At 39.6% G+C, this 6,598-nt stretch overlaps 1 non-coding gene across 1 annotated transcript; it reads right to left on the bottom strand.

Moving 5' to 3' along the window:
• Nucleotides 1-5,785: 5,785 nt before the first annotated feature.
• Nucleotides 5,786-5,892, bottom strand: LOC148564359 (small nucleolar RNA R71). The gene has a single exon (XR_015884715.1). It is a non-coding gene; the product is annotated as a small nucleolar RNA R71 (small nucleolar RNA).
• Nucleotides 5,893-6,598: the final 706 nt, after the last annotated feature.

The following is a 6,598-nucleotide window of genomic DNA, read 5'->3' as shown; positions in this document are numbered from 1 at the left end:
GGAGTAGAAAAGCTATCGAACACGTTTAAGCTCCAGTTTGAGTCAAACTGGAGCTTAAACGTGGAATGGCCCCTGGTACTCTTCCTGGTTCTGGCGTTTAACCTCCAGTTTGAGGTCAAACTGGAGGTTAAACGTGGAACTCCTCCCTGGGTGGCATACTCATTCTGGCGTTTAACCTCCAGTTTGAGGTCAAACTGGAGGTTAAACGTGGAATGCTCCTTAAGTGAGGCTTTTCATTCTGGCGTTTAACCTCCAGTTTGAGGTCAAACTGGAGGTTAAACTTCAATCCCAGCATTTCTTATCCTTCATGATTTTGGCGTTTAAGCTCCAGTTTAGGCTTAAACTGGAACTTAAACTCCACATGTGATATTCAAGCTTCCTTTATTGATTTTGTTGCTTCCTTGCCTAGCCTCTTCTTCCCTGAAATCATCCAAACAATTGCATCAAAGTCTTGCAAAATTTCATGAGAAATCTTTCATTCATAGCATTTAAGTAATAGAACTAAAACTCATGGAATTTGCATCAAAATCATATTGTTTGGATGGTTCATTACTTTGTTCTTCATTTAACCATTTTTGGTTACTTTAAGCTCAAGAAAATGCATAAAACAACTAAAACTAACAGAAAAATGCTAGTGAAACTAGCCTATGATGCCTTGGCATCATGATGCCAATAGGAGTGATCAATTCCTTGAGGCTCCTCCCATCTTGGAGTGTTCCAACCTTGGTACATGTTAGCATTGAAGTTCACATTCCCTACAACACAATTAGAGCCAAACTCAAAGCCAAAGTGAGAATTCATTATGGAAAAACAAAAATAAAGCTAACAAAATCTAGTAAACAAGCAAAAGACAAGCTATTTACACTATTCACATATGTACAATAACCAATAACATAACACCATTGCTCATCCCCGGCAACGGCGCCATTTTGACGATTGGATTTTTTGACGGTTTAGAATTTCACAAATAAAATCTCGTTGAAGTATAGTCTCTAAACCAACAATAATCCTTTCATGCAAAAATTTGTTTGTCACAAGTACAAGCCCCTAAAATCTATAAACCGAAGTATTTAAACCTCGGGTCGTCTCTCAAAGGACTTGCAGGGTAGTGTTCTTGTTATTGGTTATGGACTTGTTTATTTTGGGGTTTTGGATGAGGGATGTGAATAGTAATTGGTAGGAAAATAACTATAAAAGGCTCTTGGTAAGGTGTGAGAACTAGAAGTCCTATCCTAGTTATCTTTCTCAATTGTGATGAGAATTGTTCATTGCTACCACTTAGTTAACCCTTACTAATTAAAGGAAAGTCAAGTGGATGAATTGACTTGAGCCACAAGTCCTAGCCAACTTCCAAGGGAAGACTAGCTTTAGTGCACTCCAAACCAATTAGCAATCTCTCCAATTATCAATCAACAAAGGAATTAGATAACTCAAGTGTCACTAATTACTCTACCTAGGCCAAGAGGAACAAAATCTACACTAAAATCCAACCAAGCATTTCATCAAACACTTGGAAGGCACAAAAGAAAAGTATAGTCAATCACAACAAGAATGAATTCTAACTACAATTGAATGTAAAGAATTAACAACAACAATCAAGGAAATCACAATTATCATGAATTACCTCAAATTGCATTATTGAAAGAAAACCAAGGAACAACAATATATCCAAAACAAAATGAAGAATTACAATTATTAAAGCACACAACTAGAAAGAGGAAGGGGAGAAGATTAAGATTTGGTAAATGAAAAGTGAATCAAAGCATGAGTTAAACCTAGATCTAAGAAGAGAGATTAACCTAAACCTAATCCTAATCCTAATTCTAGAGAGAGGTGAGAGCTTCTCTCTCTAGGAACTAACTCCCAAAACTATAACTAAACTAATGGTAACTAACTTCTAAAGTATGAAAAGTATGAAAAATCCTAAGTGATAATGATGCCTTCCCCTTAATCCTTCATCCTTTTATTCCTTTCCCTTAGCAATTTGGCGCCAAAAATGGGTTCAGAAACCCTCTCAAATCGCCAGGCACGTGTTGCATTAATGAGGTCATGTGCCAGCATCGGCGCGTGCGCGCATGGTACGCGTGCGCGTCCCTGGTCGATTCTGCAATGTGCGCGCGAGCGCCTTGTGCGCGTGCGCGTGCATGGCTGACTTTGCTTCTTTGTCTTTTTATGCTTCTTTCCACTTATATGCTTCCTTCCTTGCTTCCTCTGATCCATGCCTAGCCTATTTCAACCTGAGGTTACTAGCGAACACATCAAGGCATCTTATGGAATCAAACAGAAACTAGAATTCACCAAAATAAGGCTTAGAAAGTATGTTTTTACACTTAAGCACAATTATGGAAGAGATAACAAAATCATGCTAATTCTTAGGCTAAATGTGACAAAAGGTTATCAAAATGTTCTAAATTTAATGCAAAACAAACCGTCAAATTGGGGTTTGTCAACATTCTCATGGGGATATGTTAGGTTGGTGGTTGAACCGACAATGTGATATCACAGCCAATAGGACAGACATTCATCATTTGCATCTATATGACATGATGCCAGGGCATTTTGGCCAGTTTCACTGACCTTTTCTTTACTGTTTTTAGGGTAGTTTCATGCATTTCCTTAGGAAATAAGCTGGTTTTGGGTAGATATTCACTTACATCTTGATTCAAGCAAACATTGTGCACTTTACATGATTTCATGAGGATTTTGCATGAATTTAAGGACAAATTGGATGTTGCATTTCCCATGACTTAGACTAGAACTTTGATGCACTTTATTGCTTGATTTCAGGACAAAGGAAGCAAAGAAGAACCACATTAGTGGCTACGTTAGTTACACTAACATTAACACTAACATGGAATGGGAGTAACTTGCAAAGTTAATGAGAAAAGTGATTGCCAATAACGCTCTCGAAGCCATCATTGCCCACGTTAAGAGTCACGTTAACTAAGTTAACGTGAACTCTAACGTGGAAGAAAGGAAATGGAGCCAACGTTAGTGACACTTAACATTATCACTAACGTTGGACCAAGCTCATAAGTGGCCACGTTAGTCACCACGTTAACTTAGTTAACATGGCCTCTAACGTTAAGAAGAAAGGGGGGAAGCCAACGTTAGTGACATTCAACATTATCACTAACGTTGGCCAAGTCACACTAGGCCACGTTAACTCCCACGTTAACCTAGTTAATGTGGAAGCTAACGTGAGGAAGGGAGGTGACGCCAACGTTAGTGACACCCAACATTGTCACTAACGTTGGAAGGAGCCCACACATGCCACCATGAGCCACGTTAACTCCCACGTTAACTTAGTTAATGTGGAAGCTAACATGGATAAGGGAATGTTGAACCAACGTTAGTGACACTCAACTTTGTCACTAACGTTGGAGATGGCTAGCATAGGCCACGTTAGAAGCCACGTTAACCTAGTTAACGTGGACTCTAACGTGGGAGCTAAGGGGCACATTGGAACATTAGTGACAATGTTAAGTGTCACTAACGTTCTCGAAGGTTGGCAAGCCTACGTTAAAAGAGCCACGTTAACTAAGTTAACATGGACTCTAACGTTGGGAAGGGGGAGGCTTCTCAACGTTATTGGGAAAGTTGAGTCCCAATAACGTGCGCGAAGGACAAAGAGGCAACATTAGTGACAACGTTTGTGCCACTAACGTTGAGGTTAACATGGCTCTTACTTGGGTAGGGAACGTTAGTAAAAAAGTTGAATGTCACTAACGTTCTCGAACCCATATTTTCACTGAACGTTAACACCACTAACGTCCTGAGCTAAAGTCTCTGCCCACTTCACAATTTCTCTCTGCAAGTAAAGCCAAGCCCAATGAAGAAGATAACTGCTTCAAACTCAAGATACAAAGGCCCAGACCCAAGACTTGAAGAACCAACTAGAAGAGTAGAAGAGTAGTATATATAGGAGTAACTTTGAATTATTTTGGGAGTTGAAAAAAATAGGGAGCCTCTTGGCATAGAATTACTCTCTGTATTTACTTTCTCTGCTCTTCTAATATCATCATGTATTCTCCATCTTTGTTTTCATTTTCCAGAGCTATGAACAACTAAACCCCTTTCATTGGGTTACGGAGCTCTGTTGTAATTTGATGGATCAATACTAGTTTTCATTATTCTTCTTCTATCTTTTCTCTTGATTTTACTTGAAAGCTTTCGATCTTCATCCAATTGGGTAGTTATCTTGGAAAGAAGCTATTCATACTTGGATCTCTTCTGAACCTTGAAAGAGGAATGAAGAGATCAAGCTAGAAATGCTTTCTTATGCTGGACCAAATTGGGTTTGGATGGATATGTGACTATAATCCTCTCAACACTTGATTTGGGAAATGCATGTGGTATAATCAGTGACCATACTTCATCTCTTCTCATGAGCAATTGACCAAGGAATTGGCTATTGATCAAGATTTGAGAGATTGAATTACAAGAAATTATAATTCAATCACTTAAGATTGCCAAGGAGATCAATGAGTGCATTGATTGAGGAAGAGATGAAAATGAAATTGATCCGGAGAATGCAACATCTCCTAAGCCCAATGAACTCCCCATTTCTGATCTTACCCATTCTCTTTAATTTCTGTTATTTACTCTTATGAGCAATTCCCCCATTCCCATTTACAATTCTGCAATTTACTTCAGTAATTTACTTTCAGTTCTTTAATTCTAGCATTTACTTTTTCTGTCATTTACCTTCCCGCCATTTTATTTTCTGCAATTCTAAACTCAAATCCTGGATTCGCTCAACTAGAACATTCCTCTAATTAAAGTTGCTTGATCAATCAATCCTTGTGGGATTCGACCTCACTCTATTGTGAGTTTTTACTTGACGACAAATTCGGTACACTTGTCGAAGGAAATTTGTTAAGAGACAAGTTTTCCGTTCATCAAGTTTATGGCGCCGTTGCCGGGGATTGATTGTGCATCAACAATGATTAGATTGGAGGATAACTAGATTGAGTATTTTATTTTTGTTTGATTTAATTTTCTGTTTGAGTCATTTACTTTCTATTTTAGTTAATTTCTTCCCTTCCCCCTACTTTTTCTTTGTTATTTACCATTCATCTCACTAACCCACTAACTGTTTGATATATTACATCACTCATACTAACAGTAATTCTGACAGATATACTTTCTGCACCTATTCTCTTTGCTTGTACTTGTTGGTTATATGACAGGGAGAAGAAGCGGGGCTTCAACTTCCTTTGATTCTGAACCTGAGGGAACCTTCTTTAGACTAAGGAGGGAGGCAAGAGAAAAACGTGTAGTTGGTGCTGAACAAGAGGAGGAACACTTTGAAGAATACTTTGAACCAAACATGGAAGAAAACATGGAAAACCATCACGAAGAAGAGACTCACAACCATGGTGGAAGAGGTCGAGCAAATCATGCTGGGGAGGATAGAAGAGTTTTAGGCTCTTACATCAATCCAAACCTAGGAAACTGTGGAAGTAGCATTCAAAAGCCAACCATCCATGCCAACAATTTTGAACTAAAACCACAGCTCATCACCCTTGTTCAGAACAACTGTTCGTTCGGAGGAAGTGTCCAAGAGGACCCCAATCAACATCTAACCACCTTCCTGAGAATATGTGACACAGTGAAGTCTAATGGTGTTCATCCTGACACCTATAGACTGCTCTTATTTCCATTCTCACTCAAGGATAAGGCAGCCAAGTGGCTGGAGTCTTTCCCAAGGGAGAGCTTGACAACTTGGGAAGATGTGGTGAACAAATTCTTAGCAAGATTATACCCTCCTCAACGAATCAATAGGCTGAGAGCTGAGGTCCAAACTTTCAGGCAACAAGATGGTGAGACTCTATATGAAGCATGGGAGAGGTTTAAAGACCTAACAAGGAGGTGCCCACCCGATATGTTCAATGAATGGGTGCAGCTGCACATTTTCTATGAAGGGCTCTCTTATTAGTCAAAGAAGGTCGTAGACCATTCATCTAGAGGATCTTTAAACAAGAAGAAGACCATTGAGGAGGCCATAGATGTCATTGAAACTGTAGCAGAGAATGACTACTTCTATGCTTCCGAAAGAGGGAACACAAGAGGAGTAATGGAGCTAAACAGTGTAGATGCTCTGCTGGCCCAAAACAAGCTCATTACACAGCAGCTGGCTGACCTCACCAAGAAGATGGAGAGGAACCAAGTAGCAGCAATCTCCACTTCGTCAACAACCCAAGAAGGAGTGAATGAAGAAGAAGAGGATAGTCAGGAGCAAGCCAACTACATTGGGAATTCACCTAGGCAAAACCATGATCCATACTCCAAGACCTACAACCCTGGATGGAGGAATCACCCAAACTTTGGGTGAGGAAATCAACAAGACCAAAGCCTTGATAAAAAACGCCCAAATCCAAACAATGCAGCCCACCAACACTTCACATCTAGACCATATCAACACCCCCATAACAACACCTCTCCACATTCATATCAAGGCCAGAATAACCCTCCTCAGCCTAACCTATCATCATTTGATGAAAGAATCTCAAGGATTTAGAATCTACTTGAAGGCATAAGCAAGGAGATTCAAGACAACAAGGTGTTCAAGGAGGAAGTGCGAGCCAGTTTCAAG

Source organism: Arachis ipaensis, chromosome B5 (genome assembly GCF_059453495.1).
Source record: "Arachis ipaensis isolate K30076 ecotype BB chromosome B5, ASM5945349v1, whole genome shotgun sequence".
In the NCBI taxonomy this organism is placed as follows: Eukaryota; Viridiplantae; Streptophyta; class Magnoliopsida; order Fabales; family Fabaceae; genus Arachis; species Arachis ipaensis.
Note: the sequence above shows the minus strand (reverse complement) of the source record. Positions and strands in the feature narration are given on the sequence as shown.